Source organism: Suricata suricatta, chromosome 9, assembly GCF_006229205.1.
Source record: "Suricata suricatta isolate VVHF042 chromosome 9, meerkat_22Aug2017_6uvM2_HiC, whole genome shotgun sequence".
Classification (NCBI taxonomy): Eukaryota; Metazoa; Chordata; class Mammalia; order Carnivora; family Herpestidae; genus Suricata; species Suricata suricatta.
In genome coordinates, this window is record NC_043708.1 from 56,301,076 (window position 1) to 56,315,897 (window position 14,822).

At 40.0% G+C, this 14,822-nt stretch overlaps 1 protein-coding gene across 1 annotated transcript in view; it reads left to right on the plus strand.

Moving 5' to 3' along the window:
- The first annotated feature begins 12,362 nt into the window (after positions 1–12,362).
- Positions 12,363–14,822, plus strand: part of SEC23A (Sec23 homolog A, coat complex II component) — a 57,608-nt gene continuing 55,148 nt past the window's right edge. Inside the window, exon 1 of the mRNA XM_029951973.1 lies at positions 12,363–12,559. The gene's annotated coding sequence lies outside the window, so the exon portion shown is untranslated. The remainder of the gene's footprint in view (positions 12,560–14,822) is intronic.

Genomic DNA, 14,822 nt, shown 5'->3' on the forward strand with positions numbered 1-14,822 from the left:
GCAGTCGCAGAAGTAGGCACCTTAGGCGCGGAGTTGAGGGAAGCTGGGTTTAGGGGGCGTATTTGCTCTTGAGGAAGCCTGCTAATTGTCCCAAGGTTAAGGTTCCGGCAGTGTAATGAAGGCTGCGACTTTAGTTCCTTGCAAGAATGGTTCTGAAGTATTTCTTCGTGTTTCCCTCTGTTCTCTCTTATAAGGCGATGGTAAAGACTGAGGATTATTAACCTAGATGCATCTACAGTAGTGAGGGATTCTTGAGTGTTTGTTGAATTAACGAGCATCGTTACTGTAATTACCATTTATTGAACTCCAGATTATTTTTTGTTTAAAAATTTTTAAATGTTTATTTATTTTGAGAGGTGGGAAGTGGCAGAGAGGGAAGGAGACACAGAATTCGAAGCAGGCTCCAGGCTCTGAGCTGTCAACACAGAACCAGATACCGGGCTGGAACTCAGGAACCCCGAGATCATCACCGAACTCCCATGCTCAACCCACTGAGCCAGACAGGCGCTCCCAGATTTTTAAAAAAGTTGTCTTCAAGAAATCCGTTCTTTTCCTTCCTTCCTTCCCTTTAATTTGTTCCTTCCTCTTTCTTTCTTTCTCTTTCTCTTTCTTTTTCTTTTTCTCTTCCTTCCTTCCTTCCTTCCTTCCTTCCTTCCTTCCTTCCTTCCTTCCTTCCTTCCTTTTCTTTCTTTTCTTTCTTTCTCAGCTCTAGATTCTTAAACTCCTGGTAGACATGTCAATTATATTTCCTCTTGTAATTTTTACAGCAACCTTTTGAAGTAAGTGGTATTATCCAGGTTTTGTAGACAAGGAAATCAATGGAAAAAGGGGTTAAATACTACAACTGTGACTTTCTCCCAGAGGGGAAGAGTCATTTGCAATACAGATTTATCTGATGTCAAATGAATGAAAAATTAATTTCCCAGAGAAATTTCTTGTGCTTGGCTACTTTAAAGATCACTTTATATTTGTCTGAAATGAATGTTGGTCCTTGAGTAGCCATCACTTTCTTTATTTTTTTTTCCAGAAAGATCTCTGTGCTTAAATACAAGTAGTGAAAGGATAAAGCTAAATACCAATACCCAAAAGTTACCATGAGTAATCTTAGAGCCAATCTTGTGAGGTAGGTATTATATCTCCATTTTATAGTAGAGGAAACAAGTCAGAAATGTATTAAGTAACATGTGACTTCATTCATATGAGTACTTTAAGATACAAAACAGATGAACATAAGGGTAGGGAAAGCAAAAATAATATAAAAACAGGGAGGGGGACAAAACATAAGAGACTCGTAAATATGAAGAACGAACCGAGGGTTACTAGAGGGGTTGTGGGAGCGGAGATGGGCTAAATGGGTAAGGGGTGCTAAGGAATCTACTCCTGAAATCATTGTTGTACTATATGCTAACTAACTTGGATTTAAGTTTCAAAAAAAAAAAAAAAGATTAAGTAACTTGTGCTCGGTAACAAATTCCAAGAAACAATGAAAGTATTATATTTCATTCTTTGTGAAGAAGCTCTGAGTGACTACAATTGACTTTTATTTTCTATGATTCATGTTTATTTTTAAGGCTTTTTTTTTAAAAAAAAAGACTGCTTTAGGCTTGCAAGCAATTGATTTTTTTTTTAATGTCTATGTTGAGAGACAGAGAGTGCTTGCACGTGTGTGGGAGGGGTAGGGAGAGAAAGATAGAGAGAGGGAGAAAGAATCCCAAGCAGACTCCATGCTGTCAGTTGAGAGCTCTCCACAGGGGCTCGATCTCACCATGAGATTGTGACCTAAACCAAAATTCAAGAGTTGGACACTCAACTAACTGAGTCACCCAGGCAAGCAACTGGTTTCAAAACCAGAAAGTGACTTTCTCATTTGAAGCTGAAGTCAAGACAGTCCTTAGGTTAAGTGCTGAAGAATTTGTGCTTATGAACAGTAACTGAACAATTAGGAGACTTGAAAACACTCTTGCCTGCAGTCAAACTAGAATGTTATTTGGTTTAAAATGTTACAGATTTTGTTATAACTTTGTATGGTGACAGATGGTAACTATATTTATGTTGGTGATCATTTCAAAAAAAATTTTTCTTACTGATTTTGGAAGAGACAAACTTAGAGAAAAATATGGAGTCTTCCATCCCCAAATGTTTTGATAATAAGAAAAAAATTAGAAACAGTAAGTGATGACTTTATTTCTGGATTTTCTTACAATGCTTTTGAAACTACCTTGTTAGCAATTTCAACTCATTTTTTTGGAGAAAAGAACAGGTAGTTACCTAGAAGAGCAACCATCCATGGAACAATGCTTAACACTCAATGTATAAGTATGTGGCAGAACTACACATGGAGGAAGGAGAAGAATAACAGAATAGAACAAAGGTTGTCCCTAGGAAATAATTATTTTCCAAAGAAGAGGTGAGTAATTAAGTACATGAATGAATTGAAATGGTTCTAAATTTTTGTTTTATTTTTAAATGTTTATTTTGAGGGAGAAAGAGAAGGAGAGAGTGAGCAGGGGAGGGGCAGAGAGAGAGAGAAGGAGAGAGAGAGAGAATCCCAAGTAGGCTTCATGTCAGCATGAAGGTTGATGCAGGGCTGAATCTCAGGAAATGTGATGGGAGCGGAAATCAAAAGTCAGACGTTTAACTGACTGACCCACCCAAGGGCCCCTAAAAATTTAAATACAAAGGACTGAATTCATTCAGGAAAGAGGAAAGTAAATTAAAAATTTATAAGATTTGCTGGGCCTGATAATTAAACTGGCATAAAAGTGATTAACAGGAGAAAAGCATTCAAATTTTATTTAGTATTTCTTACATGTACATGGGATGCTTCACAAGAAAAATCAAAACCTAAACAAGTTAGGACTGGAAGCTTACATAATAGGTTGTACAAAGAGTAGTACATTTTGAAAATGTAACAAGACAAAGGGTCTGGGCTGGCACAGTTAAATGTGGGAAAGTAGGAAGAAAGGAGTTTAGTTTAACAAGGTTTGTTTGTACACATTTATCTCAGCCTCAACTCCCCCCACCTCTGGTGATAGGAAAGTCCTCCTGGTATAGGGAGGGTACCTTTCACATGGCAGTTTTATTTCCTGCTCTCAGGAAGAAAAAGGAAAAGGAAGGTCAGAAGGCCCTTCGTGCATATGCTTTTTTTTTTAGTGCCTTTAACTTTAAGTGTCATATTAGGGGGTGGCATGCTCTGAACCCCTATTTTACTTTGAAGAGGGACATCCTATGAAATTGGTTTGGGGTGCATATTTGGTTTCTTTGGTTGGTTGATCCCTATCTGGAAGTGGAGAAAAATATTAGAAAAGCTGTCAACTGTTAATCAAGTACTGGGACAATTATTGTGAGGTTTTTGTTTGGCTTCCTGGATTGTTGCTAGAGATAGCAGTATGACTTCCTACAAGTTTGACTTCTAGGCTGCATTCCCTGGATGCTTACTGTAGAATAATAGGCTGGTTTTCCTGGATGGTTGCCTGCAGATTTTAGGTCAGAGTCCTCTATTTTTAGATATATGGTCTGGCCATTGTCCATTCAGTCTCAGCAGGTAGAGGAAAGAGTTTGTTAAAGGCCTTATTATTAGAAGAAGTAGGTCATGTTGGAAATATTGGAAGGAGGTCAGTATTGCTAATGCATAGAAAGCAGGGGGTGAATGGAGCTGGACAGGGTAGTGAGCAATGCAGCTGTTTGTAGTTATGCATGGGCACCTTCCTACTGTGTGCTGGGGGCTGTTGATGCCCTCCAACCAAAGACTACCAGAACACTTCTGTAGTCACGTGACTAGGGTATGTCTCCGTAAAAGGATACTAATACTAACTTATTTATCATAAGATTGGGGCCTTGGAGATTTGGGGACAGCGGAGTTTTACTATGAGAAATTGGGGATAGTTCTGAGTCTGAATGTTGCTTAAAAATCTATGTGTGAGTTTTCACCCCTGACCATAAGCAGTTAAAAAGGCTTTACCTGGCAGGCTTCCCAGAGCAAAGCTGCCCTCCCGCACCAGACTTGGCGCACTGCCAGTGCACTGCAGTCTCTGAAGGGAGTTGCAGTCAAAGGCCCAGTCCTTTCTGACTGGCCTTGCTGTTGTGCATAATTGCATTCCTGGACAGGTGTCCCCATTTGGAGGTCTCCTTATCAGGAAACTTACCCATTCTCTCAGTATGCAGTACTTTTCCATTCCTATCACCCTCCCCATCCCCACCCCCACCCCCTGCACCAACCCCAGCAATGGCCCTGGTTCCATAAATCTGCAGAAAGCTTTTGTTAGGGACTCCCTCAACAGTGAGATAACCTCCAGGTTTGCACTGATGCACCTGACCCTAAACCAGTGGGACAGTTGGTTCCATGGGGTAATGGAACAGACAGTTTTACTTATACAATCATAGTAAGTCATTAGAGGCTTCACTATTATTTCCATTTTGGCTCATTTTTATTTTAATTGCCTATTTTGACATCTGGTAGCTCAATTCTCTATCTAGCTCATCTGAGCACTTGACAAATTCTGTGATTAGGTATCTTAATAATTCTTATATAGAAGGCAGAATGAAAAAGGTAAGCTAATGCTATAATTGTTACTCAATTAGTTACTCAGAATAGCCAGTTAGAGAGGTATTTGGTCATTTTGTGATTTGGACAATCTTCCTGATTTGTCTGAGTTCAGACATGATTACAGAGTTGTCTTGTTCTTGTCTTGATCTTTCAGGGACACTAAATGACCTTGTTTGATGTTGGTGTGCTGTGAATTGTTTTATATTTAACAGGAGAAAAATATAGCCTTGCTGTGAGTGCCAGGACAGCTCCTAAAAACACCTAGGCCCAGATGATAAAGCTGCTTTTTGGGACACTTGGGTGGCTCAGTTGGTTAAGCGTCAGACTGGCTCAGGTCATGATCTCTCAGCTTGTGGGTTTGAGCCTGGCATCGGGCTCTGCACTGATAGCCTGGAGCCGGCCTCAGAGTCTGTGTCTCTTTCTCTCTTCGCCTCTCCACCACTTGCTCTCTCTCTCTCTCAAAAATAAAAAAATTTTTTGAGGAGCACCTGGTTGACTCATTCACTTGAGTGTCTGACTTAGGCTCAGGACATGATCTTGTCGGTCTTGACCTCTAGCCTTGCGTCGGGCTCTGTACGGACAGCTCAGAACTTGGAGCCTGCTTCAGATTCTACGTCTCCCCCTCTCTCTGCCCATTCCCTGCTCACGGTCTGTCTGTCTCAAAAATATATAAACATTTTTAAAAATTTTAAAAAAAGTTGCTTTTCTTTCTCAGGACCTAAACGTTCTATATAGATTATCTCATTTAATCCTTACAATATATCGTTATCCTAAGGGGCAAGTTTCTCTATTTATCTTCACCTTCAGATGAAGAAACTCAGGAAACTCAGGAAAAGTTATGTGACATACCTAAGTTACCCAACTTGGAAGTGGATGGAGTTCAGATTTTGTTTTGCATGGTCAGACTTTGGGAGCCATTCCTCTAAATCCCTATGCTTCACAGCTCAATAAAAGTTAGTAGCTAAATAGAGACTTAATTGCCTACTGGTCATAGAGCAGAGAGGCAATGAAAAGATAAATACAAGGAGTGCATCTTAATGCACACCCTGTGGGCATGAACAGTCTCTTTATCTCTCTGTCTCTATGTCTTCATCTCTCTCTCTCTGAGAATACTGTCCTTCACCTTTGGGGTCCAGATCCACAAAGAAGACTACCAAGCTGACTTGATATCAGGAAAATCAAGGCAAGGACTAGTTTAATTATAGAACATGAAACAAAACCAAAACTTTACATCTCTTTTTTTTTTTTTTTTGACATTTATTTATTTTTGAGAGACAGAGAGACAGAGCATGAGCCGGGGGAGGACAGAGAGAGAGGGAAACACAGAATCTGAAGCAGGCTCTAGGCTCCGAGCTGTCAGCCCAGAGCCCAATGCGGGGCTCCAACTCACGAACCATGAAATCATGACCTGAGCCAAAGGCGGATACTTAACTGACTGAGCCACCCAGGTGCCCCACTTTACTCCTCTTTTAAAGTAAAAATACAGGGGTGCCTGGGTGGCTCAGTCAGCTAAGCATCAAGCTATGGTTCAGGTCATGATCTCATGGTTCGTGGGTTTGAGCCCCGCATCAGGCTCTGTGCTAATGGCTCAGAGCCTGGAATCTTCTTCAGATTCTGTGTGTGTGTCTTTCTCTCTGCCCCTCACCTGCTCACACTCTGTGTGTCACTCTCTCTCAAAAATAAACATTAAAAAATTTTTTAAGTAAAAATACAAACCCAGCTCCTTCCTTTTAAAGAAGAAGTTCCCTTTATTGCTACATGAGGTTTAATAATTATGTTATTTACAAATCTGATAAATATTAGATAAAAAGAAGGGGTGCCTGGCTGGCTCAGTTGGTAGAGCACGTGACTCTTGATCTCAGGGCTGTGTGTTCGAGCTCTGTGTTGAGCATGGAGCCTACTTAAAAACAATAGAATAGAATAGAATAGAATAGAATAGAATAGAATAGAATAGAATAGAATAGAATAGAATAGGGACACCTGAGTGACTTAGTTGGTTGAGTGTCCGACTTCGGCTCAGGTCATGATCTCATGGTTTGTGAGTTTGAGCCCCTCATTGGGCTCTCTGCTGTCAGCCCGCTTTGGATTCTCTGCCTTCCTTTCTCTCTGCCCCTCCCCTGCTCACGTTTTCTCTCTCAAAAATAAATAAAGCTGGGGCGCCTGGGTGGCTCAGTCAGTTAAGCGTCTGGCTTCGGCTCAGGTCATGATCGCACAGTTCTTGGGTTCAAGCCCCGCGTCAGGCTCTGTGCTGACAGCTAGCTCAGAGCCTGGAGCCTGTTTCGGATTCTGTGTCTCCCTCTCTCTCTGACCCTCCACTTCTCCTGTTGTATCTCTCTGTCTCTCAAAAAATAAATAAAAAACATTAAAAAAATTTTTAAAAAAGCATTAAAATAAAATAAAATAAAATAAAAACCCTGTATATGTAAAAAGAAAACCTGTCAGTATATATCCATTATTGGTTTCTTTGTGTCACTGTAAATGGTTTAAGAGTAGATAAAAGTATTTCCTTTGTTTAGCTTGATTAAATAAAATTTTTAGTAATTATTCTGGAGTTGGTCAGAGTGGCAGAATGCAGTTATGTTGGAATATAATACTGGTAGGGCACTCTGTAGAAGAGAAACACTTGCTGTTTGAACAAGAGCTAGGAAGTTTAAAGGCATGTCTTGTCAGCATTTCAAGGTGAATGAAAACAGTGTTGTAGGTTTTAAATGTGCCTCAGCACTTTGACCTTGGATGTGCAATTAACCTTTCTTATCTTTACAGTCATTGTCATGTACAGGGATTAAACCAAATGATCACTGAGGTCTGTCTGAATTTAGAATTCTGTAACTCTCCTGTGTAACTTATTAATTAGCCTTATTTAGTATTACTATATCTAATGATTGTAGTAATTGTGTGTGCAGACTATAACACCAGACACAAAGATCTTTTATATATACTTGATACCCTATTCATGCTGAAAATTCAAAATTAGAACAATCTGAATATTGTTTTTCTAGTGAGTACTACAAAAAGAGTTGGCCAGTGCCGTATCATGTCACCATCTCAACAAATGGAAGAGAATCTGTGTTAGAAAAAAACACAAGTGCTTCATTTGTACTAGGAAATGGATTAAACCAAAAGAAAAAGTACAGGTGAAAACGCCATCTGGTGGTGACCATATAAAATTCCAAGAAATTTATGATATACATCCCTTGCTGTCTCTGAAGTTCTGGCTGGAATCTTCAGTTTAGAAACATCTGTGGGTTCAGAAGTAGGAAGAAAAATACTGGTTGTTACACATTAACTAGTACTTAAGGTAATTAATGATTGAAGACAAAGTGATAGGATGTTTAGAATACTTGATCCCAGATAGTCTCTGAAAAAAAGTTCCAAGGTCAAATATCTTTAGGAAATGTATTTAAATCTTGCTCTTAAAGATTCACAATGAATGCTGGCATTTTAAAAATCCCTGACAAGTCAAAAAAACCACATTTTACATAACTTAACTGGTGTTTCCCAACTTTATTTGACTATAGAACCTCACTCTCTCTCTCTCTTTATTTAAATTTTTTGTTTTATTTTAAAGAAAGACAAAGAGCAAACAGGTGGGAGCGTTTGGGAGTGGGGGAAGTGGGAGGGGCAGAGGGAGAGAGAGAGAGAATCCCAAGCAGGCTCCATGCTCATCGTGCCCAACATGGGGGCTCGATCCCAAGACCCTGAGATCATGACCTAAGCTGAAATCAACAGTCACAATTGACTGAGCTGCCCAGCTACCCCTCCCTGTCTCTCTTTGTAATATTCTCTAGCATTTTGAAAAATGTCAGTTTGAGGAAGTAATGATTCTTAGAGTATTGGCTTTTAACGAAGTCTTTTCTTTATTGTAGCATTATTTGCAAAACCCGAAATGTCCATTGATAGATGAATGGATTAAGAAGTGTATATCTATATTACACAGCCATAAAAAAGAATAAAATATTGCCATCTGCAACAAAATAGATGGATCTAGAGACTACATAATGCTAAGTGAAATAAGTCAGAGAAAGAAAAATACCATATGATTTCACTCATTTCATTCATATTTCACTTATATGATTTCACTCATATTTCATTCCTATTAATTTAAGAAACAAAACAAATGAACAATGAAGAAACAAACCAAAAAACAGACTCTTAAATACACAGAACAAATTTATGATTAACAGAGGGGTGGAGGTGTGGGGATGGGTAAGATAGGCGATGGGGATTGAGTACACTTATTTTGATGAGCGCTGACTGATGTATAGAATTGTTGTATCATTGTGCACCTGAAACTAATATGACACTGTATGTTAACTGTACTGGAATTAATATTTTTCTAAAATAATTGAAATAAAGAATTTGGGGGGGCTTATGTCAGATTTTATATTTTCATAGTGAATCTCAAAATGTTAAAATGATAATGATAATAATAATTTATAATTGTTTAGGTTTTCATGCTCATTCATGAATATTTAAGGAACAATCATTTTGTGTCAGGATCTGACAAGGTGGTGTAATGAAAGCAAACAAGTGTAATCAGTTGTATGTTAGTAAATTTTTAACAAATATCCTTCAGATTCACAGATTAATCTCGAATGCCTTGGTCCAGGGATGTCTGTAGATAAAGTTAGAAAGCCAGAGAAGGTTCTTTTAGGAGAGTCTCCCCTTTCTCCAGTTCCTAATCTGACTCCCATTTCTAAGGAGCTTAAGAAGTTTTCCACACTCTCTCTCTCTCTAGTCTTCCTCAAATCAAAACCTCTTAACTTTCATTATACTAAGAAAAATAGTCTTCACCATTTACAATCTGGGTCTAATGGACTCTTTTTAATTTTTATATCTTTATATCATTCCATGAATTTATACAAATTAGAGTAAAGAGATATTCAGTAAAGCTGTCATAAAAAGAGTAAAGGGATAATGGAAAACAACTTTATTGAAAATTTAAGTAAGCATCTAAGCATAGGAAATACCAATTTTTATTCCCTATTTTCCTGGTTTTGAAGACATATGCCAAATGGGCAATGTCCTCTGAATGCAACTACCTACTTATTACCTGTGATACATGAACCTGGAACATACCTATCTTGTAAACAATAATTGCAGATTTCAGATCATCACTACTATATCCTAGCTAATTGTTACTTCTGGTTCTTCATGCATTTGCATCATCAAAACACAGGACTTGAAGAATTTTTGGATGCCTCTAAAGGCTTGTAATTTTGTTGAAGGGAGGACAGCTGTCTTTGCTCCCCAATTGTAAGACTTTTGTATTTTTAGTTTTATAAGTAATCAACCCAAAGAATTTTTAATTTTTAGGTCATCTATTTCCTTATATATCATCTTAGTATATACACAGCTGCTATTAGCATTTGTCTACTCAAGAATCATATCAAGTAAATTTCTCCACATAAACATCATAAAAGATGAAAGAATACTGTAATATATGCTCTTAGCAAAATGAGATGGTCCAGGTTTTTGTTACAAAATATTTTGTAGTCCGGTTATTCCTTTTGAATGAATAACTGAATGAAAATAACATATTTTTGACCTGAGAAATAATCTTAACACGATGATCCTTGAGTTTGAGAAATTCATCTAGGAGATGGTAGTCTAAAGATTCACAGTCTAAGATTTCACTGTCATTATCAGGATCTAGATTGCTGTTCTCTGTCTCTTTGCATTCATCTTCCAAATTCTGAATTCTCAACTATCTTTATTGAAAACTAAAAGCATAGTAGAAATATCTTGAAAAATGCTGCAGTACTTTGGGCATTGCAAAAAAAAAAATGCAATAGTGATAACACTCCACTATTGTATCATCTTGGGTAATTCTATCATTCTTCTGTGTTCTTATCATTTTAGTCTTTTTTAGAGAAGAGTTGTAATAATTGATGAGCAAATAATTCCATGATGAATTAGTGGAATGTTTCAAGATATAGGAAAAAAAAGATTACTAAGAGCCCATGAGGTATCCTAGATTTACCTAAGTCCAAGATACCTATAGGGCAATTGCAAATAGAATAAGTTTTATTCTATTTCTAAAAATGGGGGCAGCTGGGTGGCTCAGTTGGTTAAGAGTCTGACCCTTGATTTCAGCTTATGTCATGATCTTATGGTTTGTGGATTTGAGACCCATGTTGGGCTCTGTGCTAACAACATGGAACCTACTTGGGATTGATACTCTCTCTCCCACTCTGTCTGCCCCTTCCCCTGTGCTCTTTCCAAATAAATATATTTAAAAAATGATTTTCTCTGTTCTTTGGAACATCTCTAAGAAAGATTAAAAGTCATTAAATATGGATTCTTACATATAGAACTCCAAAAAAAATCTAGAAAACTACAGTTGGATCCACTAGATCTTGATGATATATCTGACCGTTAAATGCAAACCTGTTCATATTAAAGTACATAAAGACAGATCTAAATGAATTTATTGCCCATCCTAACATCTGTTTCATTGTAATAGGAAACAAAAGCTTTTGTCCAACTAGGAACAGGGAATTATGGCTTTTTAGTCTTCATTGAGCTGCATGGTAGCAAAGACACATTTCTTGGGACAATAAACTGAATGAAATTACTGACGGTACTATACCTTGGTTTATTCTTCAGTGAATTCCAGGATCCCCATGGATCCTCTCTTCTATGTCTATTGGTTCTTGGATCTTGTTTCTTTTTGTGAATGTCCTGATCCCATTTTTATACCATGGTCCACAGCTGTTTACTTGCTGTGCTTTCAGTCAAGAATCCTCATTGAGGTAGCATCCTGAGCTCAACTTATTTGCAGGCCTATACTGAATTTTGTTTGATTTCCATTTCCATTTCCTCATCAGAATTTTATTCAAATTTGACAGACAAACTCATCTTCTTCTACCTTACAAAACAACCTTAGCATACACATTATAGGAAGAAAATACATGTTTGGTGCACATCTTACTTCTCAACTAAAATGAAGAACAAGGATTTGATCTTTTTTCCCAACTCCTTACAATGCTTATAGGGCTAAGCTTGGCAAGATTTTAGGTGTAGTCATATCTGGAATTAATTCCATGAACTCCTTACTTAGGGATCGGGTGCTTGAGACCTCTAGGCTCTAGTGTCTTTCCAACCTGTTTCTGTCTCTGCCATTTTGCTCAGCTCTTCCCTTGGAAAGAGAAGCAGAAAACGCATTTAGATGAATCAGCCAGAGACTACAGCAGTGGGGAGGAGAGGTGGCAGATGCAGTGTAGGAGGGAAAAGGTAGACTGTCTAGGAATACAAAAACCCAATGTACAGGTCGCAGAGTTCGGCCCGTTTTGACTACATCATATCACTAGCATTGCGACTCTACCTGGCATATTGTAGATGTTCGGTAAATACTTGTTGCACTAAGTGAAAATACGAACTTCTCACTTTGTATTTTTTCGGGGAGATGTGGTTTGTGGTTTAGGAATCAACCAGGGCCCTACAGGTGAGGATGTCCTACTGGACTTTGTCTGAATGGCGACAGAAGGTGCCACTCTAGCCTGCGGCCCTCAGGGAGTGGGATCGGCCTTGGCTCCTCCGAAAGGGTTCCGGCGCTCCAGTCCCTCGGCGTTTTCCAGCCCGGTCGGTTTGCCCCCGCCCCTCAGGCCCCGTAGCAGCCCCTTCCCTCCAGTCTCTCCTTCCCCACCCCTCACTCGGCTCGCCCGGGTTCCGCACTCTCCCCATTAGTTCCCTCCTCTGGTAGCCCCGCCCCTGCTCTGTGCCCGCCCCTTCCCCCTCCCTTCTCTCCAGCTTGAGACCTATACCCGCTCGGTTCCGCCAGGTCCCGCACTCTCCCCTTAAGTTCCCCGGCGTGGTCGCCCCGCCCCGCCAGCCCTTGACGTGGCAGAGGCGGCACCAGCCATGTTGGCCCAGTCGCGTTCTGCGCGGAGGACAGGGGCGGGGCGGCGCCGGCCTTGATCGCTGTGCCACGGCTGCTCCAGCTCGGCGGAAAGGACAGATTCTGCAGGGCGGAGGCTGCAACCGGCGCGGATCTTGTCTGGGGGCACCGTGGTAGGGAGTGACTTCTGGGCCGCCTCCTCCCGGCTCCCTGGAGGGGCCGCGAGCGCTCAGCGGAGAGCGGGGGAGGGGCAGCTGTGCGGCATTGGGCCGGCGAGCGGGTGGGCAGGGGTCTCCAGGGTGGTGCCCGCTCTGCCCTCTTGGTACTCCCGAGCAGGCCGGACGTGCATGCGGTAGCGACCGTGCTCGGGGGGCAGCCTCGAGTCCTGACCCCTTCGCCCTCTCACCGACCGCTTTGCTTCGCTTTTCTGGGGCCTGGGAGCCTGGTCCCCTCACCAGGCTCCCTTGGATAAGGTGCGGAAGATGGGAGTCGGGTGAAAAAAGGCAGTTCAGCATCTCGCCCAGCACCCATCCCCGTTTCCCGGGCGATCTGCCTTCCTTACCCCAGCCTGTCATCAGTTCTGGACGTTTGGGCTTCTCGGTTCTTACCTTGCTGGGTCTGAAGTGCCCTAGACTTTGAACCCAGGTGACTTCGTCACCAGTAGTTCGGCCTTGGGAGTCAAAGGGGATAAGGAGAATTAATTGCCTGGTAAAGCTAACGCCTTAGGCCTCAATTACTAGTGGAGTTCAGTTTTCAGATCCGATCAGTCTTTTCTGCTGTAGTAGTGTTTTCCCTTCCCGTTTTGGTGTGAAGGGAAAAGCCTGGTCAGTCTACCTGTAACCTCTGAGGTATGTTGAATTCGTGAATTTACTCGACCTCCACCTTGCAAAGAGCCGTGCATAACTAGAAAAATTAACTTGGTTAAAAAAAAAGTTTTGCACTTAAATGTAGATTTAAATATAAATGTTAAGTCTCCCTCCTCTCTCCTTTCCAGTAGTGTAATTAACATAGTTTTGGAAGTCTGATCATTTTTATTTAACTCCTAGAATTTTAGAGTTAGAAGGGGCCTTGTAGTTTCTAGCCTAAACCCCTTATCTTTCTGATGAGAAATTGAGGATCACAGAGGTTAAGCTTTTGTCCAAGATCATACAGCTAGTCAGGGAAAGCAAATGAAAACACATTGTTGAGGATTTTACAACTGAAAAGTAGAGAGGCACACTTAATTGTTAAATACATCTGATTGGAAGAAACTCAAATTTTACTTGCAGTTGAGGATATTTTTCACTTAGAATCTATAAAAGTGCTCTACAATTGGAATATTGAAAACTTTGAATTATTTATTGAATAGGTAAAACTTTTAAAAATACTGTGGGCATGTATTTGACATGTTAGGTTAAAGAGACATAAGTGTTTTCCTTCTTTGCTTTTAGTTATACCATGAGAAGTTATTTAACCAAAGTAACACCCACTCACAATAAGTTGTGCTGGGAAATGATACTTTTTTTTAGAATGGTCTTTTGTATTTTGTACCACTTAAAAAAATATTATGACTACTATATTAAATCTCCATCCCTAATATAGTATCTGAATAATTTTTATTTGGCTTTAATATAATTTTAGGAGAGAGAGTGCTGATCAATTAATGATACTTTACAAAAAGCCAGTTTGTAAAAGAAATTATTTCAGATATTCCATTGTTGGATATGGGGCCCAGCCTAGCAAGTTTTCTACTAGAATTGGTGATTTTGAAATGGCGCATTTCTTATCGTGGAAAGGTGAGGGAAGTCAGGGAGGTGTTGTGCATGGCCACGTAATTGGACCAGTTAAGAAACAAGTGGGACTTTTTATTTTTTTTAATGTTTTTATTTTTTGAGAGACAGAGAGAGACAGCGTGGTCAGGAGAGGGTCAGACAGAGAGGGAGACACAGAATCTGAAACAGGCTCTGAGCTAGGTGTCAGCACAGAGCCCAAAGTGGGACTCGAACCCACGAACCATGAGAACTGTGAGATCGTGGCCTGAGCCAAAGCCGGATGCTTAACTGACTGAGCCACCCAGGTGCCCCAAGTGGGACTTTTTAAAACATAATACTGGAAAGTGAGAACGTACAAAATAAAATAGATGTGATTTAGTGAGCAAATATGATCTTAGAGTAGAGAGAGTGAAAGGAAAAAGTGAGGAAAAGAAAGTTAATTGTGCACAAAATATCACACAGGTGATACGTTGCCTGTCATAATAAAAAGTAAGGATGTGGAGTTACAATCTGGTTATTGTGTGTAAATGTCTTTATGCTAAGTCTCAATGCCTTTCTTTAATAGGCTCCTTGATGGAATTACATAAGCCCCATCGTCCTAAAATGGTTCTTAGGATGACTTTAGACTCTTAAACATTATTGACAATCCAAAAAACAACCCCCCCACCCTTGCCTTAATAGAAGA